The sequence below is a fragment of the Oncorhynchus keta genome, chromosome 35 (assembly GCF_023373465.1).
Source record: "Oncorhynchus keta strain PuntledgeMale-10-30-2019 chromosome 35, Oket_V2, whole genome shotgun sequence".
In the NCBI taxonomy this organism is placed as follows: Eukaryota; Metazoa; Chordata; class Actinopteri; order Salmoniformes; family Salmonidae; genus Oncorhynchus; species Oncorhynchus keta.
Window position 1 is genome coordinate 71,409,072 of NC_068455.1, and position 13,527 is coordinate 71,422,598.

Consider the following 13,527-nt stretch of genomic DNA (forward strand, 5'->3'; position numbering starts at 1 on the left):
TTCTAACGTTGTTGTGTGATCTTCAAGGGTCGTTCCCGCTGCAGTTGTGGAGTCAGTTGGCTCTGCAGTTGTACTTTCAGTTCCCTGGGTAGATGAGAGTCCAACGGTAGTGGAAGATATTTGCCCGTCCGTGACTGCTGAAGTTAGTTCATTTGTAGTGGCAGGCTCACTGGTAATCGTAGAAGGTTGTGAGGGACTTGTTTCCGTTGAGGTACTGGTTGAAGTTTCTGTTACACTTGAGGACATAGCTGTAGTTGTTTCCATTGTGTCTTTGGTGTATTCTGGTGTCATGGTCACTCCCGATGTTGAAAACGTAGCTTCCACAGTTGCACTTGTTAAACCAGCTGAGGTCGCTGTCGATTCTTCAGCAGATGTGTTTGCTTCAGAAGTTGTTGTTGATGCCTCACTTGATGTTGAGATACCAGCAGTGCTAGTTAGAGACTCACTTGAAACTTCAGAGGGCACTGTTGTGTGACCAGAAGTGATCGTGGGAGATGGGCTTGTCACAGTGTCTGGGCTAGCTGATGGTTCTTGTGTAACAATGGTCGTTGTTTCAGCTGGAATTGTTGACATTTCTAACGTTGTGTGATCTTCAAGGGTCGTTCCCGCTGCAGTTGTGGAGTCAGTTGGCTCTGCAGTTGTACTTTCAGTTCCCTGGGTAGATGAGAGTCCAACGGTAGTGGAAGATATTTGCCCATCCTTGACTGCTGAAGATTGTCCATTATTAGTGGCAGACTCATTTGTAACCTTAGGAGGTTGTGAGGGTTTTATTTCCTGCAAGGCACTTGATGCTGCCACCATATTCCTCACAGATGCATTTATATTTGTTTTGAGTCTGTCTTGGTTTTTCACCCCCATTTTAAATGTTGTAATGCCATCTGTTGGTGGATGAATTTTCTCTTTAGATGTTATAGTGAAATCAGTTGATGACGCTGTATTTGCTGTTTTGGGTGGTAGAGAATGAATCATTAGAATCATTTTCTAACAGTTATTTCAACAAAAACAAATATATAATTATTACTGCTTTCCCACATCGTCTATATATTTTCCTTGCTCGTTAAATACAATCCTTTATTGCGTGAAATATTTCAATATAATATTTTTGTAACTTCACATCCCAATATAATGGCGCCGGAAGAGATGGCTGCCGCTTTGTTGTTCGTTTTACGGTCCCCTAACCAATTGTGCTATTGTGTGTTTTTTCACGTTATTTGTAACTTATTTTGTACATAATGTTTCTGCCACCGTCTCTTATGACCGAAAATAGCTTCTATACATCAGGACAGCGATTACTCACCTCGTACTGGAAGAAGATTTTTTTTCTTTAATGAGTCGGACATTAAGGATTTACTCCAGACACCCGATAAGGCCCTCATCCCCGTCATTCACAGGAGAATGAGACAGAGATATCGGGGACGTAGCTCTGGGTGCCTTGTAAGGATCCGACGGATAGTGGGTAATCTGCCTCTATATTCTACCAATGTGACATTAAAAATGGTAATATCTTGTGTTTCACTGAGTCGTAGCTGAACGACGACATGAATAACACACGGCTGGAAGGTTATACGATTTTTCGGCAGGGTAGAACGAGGTGTGAGATAAGGGGTGACGGTCTATGTACAATATATTAGTAAACAAAAGCGGGTGCACAAAATAATAAGGAAGTCTCAAGGTTTTGCTCGCCTGAGGTAAAAGATCTCATGATAAGCTGTAGACCACACTATTTACATTTACATTTACATTTAAGTCATTTAGCAGACGCTCTTATCCAGAGCGATTTACAGAGAGAGTTATCATCTATATTCTTTGTAGCTGTCTATTTACCACCACAAACCAATGATGGCACTAAGACTGCACTCAATCACCTGTATACGGCCATAAGATGGCACAGACTGGAATATGTTCCGGGATTCTTCCGATGGCATTGAGGAGTACACAACATCAGTCACTGGCTTCATAAATAACTGCATCGATGACGTCGTCCCCACAGTGGCTGTACATATAGTTGAAGTCGGAAGTTTACATACACTTAGGTTGGAGTCATTAAAACTAGTTTTTCAACCACTCCACAAATTTCTTGTTAACAAACTATAGTTTTGGCAAGTCGGTTAGGGCATCTGCTTTGTTTTGACACAGGTCATTTTTCCAACAATTGTTCAGACAGACTGTTGTATTCTGTGCATGTGACTAATAACATTTGATTTGATAATATAATTACATACATTTTCCATCTCAGATAATGTCAAAAGATGAATGACTACTGAGCAGTTAGCTGAACTTTTTTGACATTTTTCCATTGGTTCATTTTATTGCAGGTTTATATGGCTATGAAAGCTGCTGAAACGAAACTCTAGAAGTATAGAGTTCCCTATAAATGCCACTCCCTTCCTCTTACTAGCGAAATCCTACCGAATTACTTTTATCGTCATCATAAAAATAGCTTATTAACATTTCCTCATAGCATTAGATGACTTGTAGCACGACTGTCTTAAGATTTTCTACAACGCATCACCGGTGGCAAACTACCTGCCCTCCAGGACACCTACACCACCCGATGTCACAGGAAGGCCAAAAAGATCATCAAGGACAAGGATAAACTTTTGTTATTGAAACAAATACTTATTTTCCACCATAATTTGCAAATACATTTTGTCTGTCATAGTTGAAGTGTACCTATGATGAAAATTACAGGCCTCTCTCATCTTTTTAAGTGGGAGAACTTACACAATTGGTGGCTGACTAAATACTTTTTTGCCCCACTGTATATTTTTATGTACATATTCTTATTCATTCCTTTATATTAGTGTGTATAAGGTAGTTGTTGTGGAATTGTTAGAATACTTGTTAGATATTACTGTATGGTCGGAACTAGAAGCACAAGCATTTCGCTACACTCATATTAACATCTGCTAACCATGTGTATGTGACAAATAAAATGTGATTTGATGTCCAATGTCCCTCTTCAGAAACAGAGGTTCTTGCCCTATAGGTTGTTCTGACGTGGACAAGGCTTACTTTAATGACTACTATATGTTTGCCTATAGTTTGACTATGAATTCAAATTTCTCTAATTTGACTATTCACATTGCAAGTTTTTCACAAATACTCAGGTCACATAAACATTCCCATAATTTGCCAGTTCACTCACTGATACTCTTCACATTTGCGACAAATACCGCGCATATATTTGAGTGTGTTTTTCGGAAGTTCAATACGTTTGGTTTTGAGCATCATGGCAGTGTTGCAATATGTTGAAACTTATATTTTACCTTACAAATGCACTTAAAATGGACGTATTTACACATCTTGTAGTGTCCATGAGTTACATTAAATAAAATGCTGTATTAGAATGGTATTATTATTATTTCAATGTAAAAACATTCTGAAAACTAAATGCCATGTAAAACACACTCCAGGGCCTGTATTCACAGTGTCTCAGAGTATGGGTGCTGATTTAGGATCAGGTCCCCCATATCTTGTTCATTATGATCTGAAAGGCAACCTGATCCTAGATCAGCACTAAACCAAACCTAAATTCAAGGTGAGATATTTCAAAGATTGTTCAAGATTTTCTTTTCAGTTTTAAGAGTCAAATGTGCTATCCATACCAGCAAATTAGCTTTTATATGTTCATATCATTCATCTATTATCATTACATAAAATGTATAATAGAATTATTCTATAACAATTCCCTACTCAGCTTTAATATTTCTCAAATGATCACCAAGTATAAAGGATAACCCCATACACTCCCTGCCTACCATTTGTCAAAATGCACAAAGTTGGAAAACATTAAAAATGTGTTTTCACAAGATATTGATTTCAAGCATCAACTGATAAATACATTACTACATACATTACAATACATCAATGCATCAATACAAATGTAATTGTATCATAAATACCTATTAAAATAATCAGAAGTACAGTATATATCTTATCCTGTAAATATATATAATAAGTATGGGGTCTTGCAGCGATCAATAAGAGAGAACTTAGTTGTATATCCATTGCGTGTGCATTGCTGATGACTAATACTAACTTAAGTTACCAACTGTTAACTGCAGTTTAAAATCACATCTGCCATTGAAAAAATATAATACTAAACATTTGAATGGGGTCTTACCTATAAGAGCCATCAATATTAGAAAACTCTGTAGTATATCCATAGCATGGTCACCCAGGAAACCCATGATTGCTAAGGAGCAAACACTGTTTAAATGAGGTTCAACAAGAGCTGAGACACATATGATACTTTAAATTCAATGATAAAGTGACTACAGGGAGGTTATCCGGGTCAAACAGGCTGTTACGTGGTTCAATGTTCAGCCACTTAACTATCAGCTCTCTATGAGCTCTAGAATATTTATTATAGCCGTTGTGCACTGGAATGTAGGCAAAGGCATCCAAGTCAGAGATAAGAGATCTGTCGCTGTGATGGAGCTCCCACTGTAAAAAGATGACAAAGGATTGTAAATATCAACGCAAATAATATTTGTACAATAATAATTTCATGTACACATTTGAAGATACATTCTGCGATTTAATTAAACAGCAAAATGGCCAACGCCCCTTACAAAAACAAACACGATTCCACATGTGGAAAATCATAATGTTTTTACATGTGAAATTCTCACATATTGCACATGTGAAACCATGTGGCTTTAGAACACTTCACATGTGATGATATTTCACATCTCACAAGGGGATTTTCATGTGATCACAGCCTTTCACATGTGAAATTATGTGGTTTTGGAACAACTTCACAGATGCGGATATTTCACATGTGGATTTTCACGTGATCACACAACCTTTCACATGTGTATTCACATTTTCACATGATGCCCTGCAAACATTCTGGATCCGTTCTGAGCATTTCACGGCTACGTTGTGACAATGACTTATCAGTGGCCCATGCACTGCTCAGATAATCCCTACCATTGTGTCACAGAGTTGTTGTAGTAGTGCTGCAAATGTACATTGTCCCAGGGGTGTTGGCAGTAAGTAACCTAATGTATGTCCCTCTAACTCCCCTGAATTCCTCTGTCAGTCATACAGCTATTGTATTTTATTTGTTCTTTATTTGACCTTTATTTAACTAGGCAAGTCCATTAAAACTTCTTAGAGCTGCAATCCTGTTAAGGGGATTGATATGACAACAGCCAGGGAAAGAGGAGTCACAAAAAGCACATATAGAGATAAAATGAATTACTAACCTTTGATGATCTTCATCAGATGACACTCATAGGATTTCATGTTACACAATACATATGTTTTGTTCGATAAAGTGCATATTTATATAAAAAAAATCTCATTATACATTGGCGCGTTATGTTCACTAGTTACAAAAACATCCGTTGATATTGCAGAGAGCCACAGAATTTTACAGAAATACTCATTATAACTGTCGATGAAAATACAATTGTTAGACATGGAAATATAGATACACTTCTCCTTAATGTAACTGCTGTGTCAGATTTTTTTTTTTACTTTACGGAAAAAGCAAACCATGCAATAATCTGAGTACAGCTTTCAGACAACAAAGCAGCCAAAAAGATATCCGCCATATTGGGTAGTAAACGGAAGTCAGAAATAGCATTATAAATATTCACTTACCTTTGATGATATTCATCAGAATGCACTCCCAGGAATCCCAGTTCCACATTAAATGTTTAATTTAGTTTGATAATGTCCATCATTTATGTCCAAAGAGCTATTTTTGTTACCACGTTTGGTAAACAAATCCAAAGTCATGAAGCACGTTCCCTAGTTGCAGACGAAATGTCAAAAAGTTCTGTTACTGTCCATAGAAACATGTCAAACGATGTATGGAATCAATCTTTAGGATGTATTTAACATAAAACGTCAATTATGTTCCAACTGGAGAATTCCTATGTCTGTAGAACAGCAATGGAACGAGAGCTAACTCTCTCGTGACTGCGCCTCAGAGCCTGTGGCAATCTGCCAGACACCTGGCTCAAACAGCCCTTATGAGCCTCCATTTCACAGTAGAATCCTCAAAAGAGTTTCTAAAGACGGTTGACATCTAGTGGAAGCATTAGGAAGTGCAACATAACCAATATCCCACTGTGTATTCAATAGGGGCTGGGTTGAAAATCGACCAACCTCAGATTTCCCACTTCCTGTTTGGATTTCTTCTCAGGTTTTTGCCTGCCTTTTGAGTTCTGTTATACTCACAGACATCATTCAAACAGTTTTAGAAACTTTGGAGTGTCCAATACTAATAATAGTATGCATATATTAGCAACTGGGACTGTGGTCAGGCCGTTTACTCTGGGCACCTTTCATCCAAGCTACACAATACTGCCCCTGCAGCCATAAGAAGTCTTTAAGAACAAATTCTTATTTACAATGATGGACTACCAAAAGGCAAAAGGCGTCCTGTGGAGACGGGCGAATAAGCAGTTATCATGCACCTATTAACCTGAGTTATACTTAGCACTGAGGCGGTTTGCCCTAGTCGAAAGTCCACTGTGTGCAGCTTACCCTGCTATCGGCTCAAACATATCATGTCATGTCTACCTCTGATAAGCCTCCCTGTAAAGCAATACAAACAATCAATAATCATAGAAAAGTGCTAAAAAATAGCCCATTAACATACACTAGGTAGCCTGAGAAAGAAGGTTCATGAAATCGATAACTTGCTAGTAACAGACAACACTCATATACTGACTATCTCTGAAACTCACTTAGATAATACCTTTGATGATACAGTGGTAGCAATACATCTTTTCAATATCATCAGAAGATACAGGAATGCCAATGGTGGAGGTGTTGCCATTGTTGTTTAGTCATATTCCTTAAAACCTAGCGAGGATCTCTTGTCAAATGCTGTTGAAGTAATATGGCTAGAGGTTCACCTGTCTCACCTGAAGCCTGCTATAAACCACCAAGTGCTAACAGAAAGTATCTAGATAATATGTGTGAATTGCTTGATAATCTACACTACATGTATGTGTACACCTATTGGTCGAACATCTCATTCCAAAATCATGGGCATTAATATGGAGTTGGTCCCCCCTTTGCTGCTATAACAGCCTCCACTCTTCTGGGAAGGCTTTCCACTAGATGTTGGAACATTAGGCCTGGCTCGCAGTCTGTGTTCCAATTCATCCCAAATGTGTTTGATGAGGTTGAGGTCAGGGCTGTCTGCAGGCCAGTCAAGTTATTCCACACCGATCTCGACAAACCATTTCTGTATGGACCTCGCTTTGTGCACAGGGGCATTGTCACGCTGAATCAGGAAAGGGCCTTCTTCAAGCTCTTGCCACAAAGTTGGAAGCACAGTATCATCGAGAACAGGCCTTGGCAATTCCAGTCCTCGGGGCCTGATTGGAGTCACACTTTTCCCCCATTCCTAGCAAATGTTTATACGCTTTAGCCCTCAAAGGTCTCGTTCTGTGAGCTTGTGTGACCTACCACTTCGCGGCTGAGCCATTGTTGCTCCTAGATGTTTCAGTTGACCTGGGCAGCTCAAGAGGCTGCCTGGATGTTTAATTTAAAGACCCTTGCTCCCGTCGGTCTCAACGTAGACTTTGATCTGAAGCCATTCTTGTGATTTTTCTATTCATTGTTAATATTTGTAGGCCTATGTAGCCAAATTGTATCTATTATCATATGCTATGCATTCATGTTTTTGGTATGTTATTTTTATATCTAAGAATTAACCAATGATACCAGGCCACACCCAGCCATGATTACAGACACCTGTGTCTGTCCTTTGACACTATATAAACTAGTCACCCCGCAGTGTTTGTCATTATACCCTGATGAAGACAGCTTGCCTGTGGAAACGTTGGTTATTAGGTTATTAAATTATTGCATCTGAACTCCTAGAGTTTGCGGCTCTCTCTTTTTTTTCAAGTGTTCTACTCCACTAGCCAGCACCTCGCCTAAATAGGTGTGTTTCTTTCGCCTCTAGATGAGTCTGTTACCCAGTAAACAGCACCCTACCGACAAAAAGCTCTAAAACGATGCTGAATTATAATTATTTTCCTGACACTGGTCAAAGACCCAAACCAGATTTACTTTGAATATAACCAAAGGGAAAGTAATAAGATAATTGTCTCTGAGTCCCTTTTTGATATGCCGGAGCATAATTCTGACCTCTCAAAAGAACTGTTAAACTTATCAAAGCGCCAGACGAGAATGCGTCTACATATAGTCACGCTTAGGGATTATGTGCGTCAAGGCATTATTCCACTGGGACTCAGGTGGAAAAAATAATTATCATTGGGACAGCCCACAGATGATTTCTGTGAGCGCTGGTGTGCCATCCTGAACAAATGCTTGATTCATTTAATAACATTTAATTGTTGACCAGTTGAAAAAGGATTTGATTTTCAATGGATAACACGATTGAAGAGAAGCAAACAGCTCGGCAAGGAGCTGTTAATGAGGATAGTCAATGAACTGATGAAACTAACCAAGCGCTCTAGGACAAGTTGTCTACAGAAATAAAGGAACTTCAAATCAAGAAATTCAAACAAGACAAAAAAGACAAGGCCGAGGTCAGTCTACGTCTGGAGAAGCCCTGATAAAAGAGGTCCTGCTACTCCTCTCCATGACAGACGCAGGAGGGAGGGTGCTTACTTCTATCCACCAACGTCTGACCAACGCTCTCCAACCAGCTTCCAGTGGCAGTTTATCCAACGAGAGACTGAGCCGAACCGACGGGGTAAGAAGAAACGACTACTAGAGGCAGAGGGTCCCAGAACCCACTGGACTGTGTGTCTTCAATTTATCAAGCAAGATATTGAGCCCTGCCCATGTCTCCTTGCTTAATAAAGGGTTATATGTTGTGCATACAACTCAGTGCAATGATTTCGATGTTAAGGTAGACGTGTTTAAGTTTTTTTGAAACATCAGTTTAAGGAAATACTTTAGCTTCCCTAATCGTGATATTTCTACTGAACATGTAGGTTGCTTACCTGCACATACTCTGACTCCTTTTAGAAGTAAGTGTTATTTTGTACCTCCATCCAATCGCGATCACTCTATCGAGACGTATTGCAGACTCGTTGAAAAATGTTGTTCATCTCCTTAAGAACAAACAGGAGTACATGTTGTTATGTTTGTTCCTTGTATAATGACCAACCAGGCCGTAGGTTTAACTACTTTTAATGAACATGTACTTCAGCTAGAAAACTCCTTGTTTAGCCATGCAAGGCATTCTTCAACCACCTGGACCCCCCCCCCTACATAGCCTGCTGGGTAACGTAGTTTAAATGTTATTAACACATAACAACACACACATCTTTCCATAATTCACCTAAGGATGAAAAACAATCTTTGCTTGATTTACAATCTGATACGTCAGTCCTTACCCGCCCTACTGATAAGGGTGTGTCGATTGTACTCATGGACTGGACATCTTATGTAAATTACTGTCATAGACAACTGCTTGACAACACCTTTTACACGAAACGCAGAAGTGACTCCACTTCCCAATTTCAGAACACTATCTACCACTGTCATAGATAGGCAAGTTCTGGTCAAATCACCAAAATAAGAACAACCTTTTGGCCGTTCAACACCCTAAATTGCTACTTTCTATACTTTGGCAAAATTACACAAGAATGTTACAAAACCTCCAGGGCGCCCTATTGTAGTGGGCATTGATGCAGTAACGGCCCCTCTATCGACTTTTGTTGACTTTTTATTAGACCACTCGCTGAACAGCTCCCCTCCTTTGTAAAGGACACTAGTAGTATGATCTCTATTATTGAAACTCTTGATCCTCTCTATGATAACACGTTGTTAGTTACTTTTTGATGTGGAGTCGTTATACACAATATTCCACACGGGGGCAGTATTGAAGCTATGGAACATTATCTTCTGCAACGTGACCCTAATGAACTGCCTTCCAGTGCATGCATTATAACATTGGCTGAAAGAGTACTCACACACAACTACTTCATGTTTCTAAATGATTTCTTTATTCAGAGGAAGGGTACTGCTATGAGATCCCCCATGGCTCCTAACTATGCTAATTTGTATGTGGGTTACATGGAGAAACAGTCCATTTTCCATCCTCTCAAATGTTTTCTTGCCTAACATCCATTATTTGGAAATGGTATATTGATGATATTTTTGTTCTATGGAGGGGAGATGCAAAAGAGCTCCAGGCATTCCATGCTTTTCTTAACTCTTGTTCTGAGCATCTGAGATTTACTATGCAATCTGACACATGTCAAGGACAGTCTCGCAAAAATAAGCATTCTTGCATTCTAATGACCCGCTATTCAAAGTGCTCTGAACAAATTAAGGGAATAGTTCACAAATATTGGCACATTCTATGATCCGATGATAGTATCGGTAATGTGTTTTTGGACCCTCCCATGATTGTGTTCTCGCGGGGTAGAAATCTCAGAGATCAATTGGTAAACTCTGATTTACCACCCCAAGATATCCCTGCACAAAGTCTATTTGCGCCCCTACTGGATGGAAACTGTAATGGCTTTGCTCAATATAATGGCACTTATAAATATAAAGATCCTTCAAATACCCCAAACAGGGAAATCGATCCCAATCAAAGGTGTTATTACGTGCTCCACTAAGGCAGTTATTTATCTTATAACTTGTCCTTTTGGTAAAAATGATGTGGGTAAAACAAAGCTCAAATTAACAGTACGAATCTCAGAGCATCGTAGCACCATTAGGTGCAAAAACTTGACTTACCCAGTTGTGGCCCACTTTTTGGAAGCACACCACTCGATTTTGTCCCTATGTTATATCGGCATCGAACTTGTCACCCTCCCTCGGAGAGGGGGCGACATCGACAATTTATTGTTAAAAAGAGAGGCTGTCTGGATGTTTACTTTAAAGACCCTTGCTCCCGTCGGTCTCAACGTAGACTTTGATCTGAAGCCATTCTTGTGATTTTTCTATTCATTGTTAGTATTTGTAGGCCTATGTAGCCAAATTGTATCTATTATCGTATGCTATGCATTCATGTTTTTGTATGTTCTTATATCTGAGAATTAACCAATGATATCTGACCACACCTGGCCATGATTACAGACACCTGTGTGTGTCCTTTGACACTATATAAACTAGTCACCCCGCAGTGTTTGTCATTATAACATTGGTTATTAAATTAGTGCATCTGCGCTTCTAGAGTTTGCAGCCCTCCTTTAATTTTTCAAGTGCTCTACTCCGCTAGCCAGCACCTCGCCTAAATAGGTGTGTTTCTTTCGCCTGTAGACTGACCAGGGCAGCTCTAGCAGGGCAGAAATTTGTTGAACTGACTTGTTGGGAAGGAGGCATCCTATGACGGTGCCACATTTACAGTCCCTAAGCTCTTCAGTAAGGCCATTCTACTGCCAATGTTTGTCTATGGAGATTGCATGGCTGTGTGTTTGATTTTATACACCTATAAGTAACCGGTGTGGCTGAAATAGCCAAATCCACTAATTTGAAGGGGTGCCAACATACTTTTGTATATATAGTGTTTGTGATATCAACAGAGAGGTGAATTTTCTGGGTGATATAAATATTGCCTGGCTTTCATCAAGCTGCCACTCAAGAAAAAGCTTCAAACTGTAACCCGTGCCTCAAACCTGGTTCAGTCAAGCTACCAGGGTATTAACAAACAGTAAAGATGTATTGATCACATCTTTACTATCGTTGCAGACATCTGCTCTAAAGCAGTGTCCAAATTCATCAGATGTAGTCATCATAACATAGTAGCCATATCTGGGAAAAGCAACGTTCCAAAGGCTAGGCCTAGTATAGTGTATAAGAGGTCATATAATACGTTTTGTAGTTATTCCTATGTTAAAGATGTAAAGAATATTTGCTGGTCTGGGGTGTGTAATGAGGAGCAACCAGATGCTGCACTTGACACATTTATGAAATTGCTTATTGCAGTTACTTATAAGCATGCACCCAACAAGAAAATGAATGTAAAACCTGTTAAATCCCCGTGGTTTGATGAATAATTGTATGGTTGAGAGCGATGAGGCAAAAATAATGGCTGCACTGCCGATTGGCAAATGTACTGCAAATTGAGCAATCATCTGACTAAACTGAATAAATAGAATAAACTATACTGTGAAACAAAGATACATTTTTATAAAGAATGATAGTCAAAAGCTTTGGAGCACCTTAAATTACATTTTTGCCAAAAAGGCAAACTCGGCTCAATCATTCATTGAATTTGATGGCTCATTTATCACAAAACCAACTGAAATTGCCAACTAATTAAAATGTATATATATATATATTGGCATGATTAGCAAATTTAGGCATGACATGCCAACAACAAATTCTGGACGTTAACGGGTCAGCACATCCCGAAGAGGATGACAATAATGCAAAAATGCTTACATGTACTGCATGAGAGAAATTGTCAATAAAAAATATTATGGGAGCTGTTTTGTTTGGCTTCAGTGCAGCATTTGACATTATCAATAATAATCTGCAGCTGGAAAAACGTAGGTGTTATGGCTTTACATCCCCTGCTATGTTGGGAATCGAGAGTTACCTGTCTAACAGACCAAAGCGGGTGTTCTTTAATGGAAGCCTCTCCAACATAATCAAGGTAGAGTCAGGCATTCAACAGGGCAGCTGTCTAGGCCCCTTACTTTTTAACATCTTTACTTGTCACGTTCTGACCTTTATTTTCTGTGTTTTGTGTTTAGTTAGTATGGTCAGGGCGTGAGTTGGGTGGGCAGTCTATGTTTGTTTGTCTAGGTTTTGGGAAATTCTATGACTTTTTTCGGCCTAGTATGGTTCTCAATCAGAGGCAGGTGTCATTAGTTGTCTCTGATTGAGAATCATACTTAGGTGGCCTGGGTTTCACTGTGTGTTTGTGGGTGATTGTTTCCTGTCTCTGTGTGTGCACCAGATAGGACTGTTTTTTGAGTTTTCACATTTCTTGTTTTGTTAGTTTGTTCATGTGTACCTTATAGCATTAAAAAGTACCATGGAAAATTACCACGCCGCGTATTGGTCCTCTGATCCGTTTCGCCTCTCCTCTTCGGAAGAAGAGGAGGAAACTGTTACAGAATCACCCACCACAATCGGACCAAGCGGCGTGGTAAAGGACAGCGACGACAGCAGCAGCAGCATCAACAACAGAGGCCACCATCACAGGACTCCTGGACATGGGAGCAGATATTGAACGGAGAGGGACCCTGGGCACGGGCTGGGGAAAATCGCAGCCCCAAAGCAGAGCTGGAGGCAGCGAAAGCTGATCGGCGGCAATATGAGGAGCCAGCACGGCAGTGCGACAGGTACGAGAGGCAGCCCCAAATTTTTTTTTTGGGGGGCACACGAGGGTGGTACTAAGCCAGGTAGCAGACCTGAGCTCACTCCTCGTGCTTATTATGAGCAGCGCATTACTGGTCAGGCACCGTGTTATGCGGTTGAGCGCACGGTGTCGCCAGTGCGTGTCCATAGCCCGGTGCGCTATAGGGCAGCCCCGAGAGTGCCATGCGAGTGTGGGCATTGAGCCAGGGCGTATGGTGCCTGCTCAGCGGGTCTGGTCGGTAACGCAGTCTG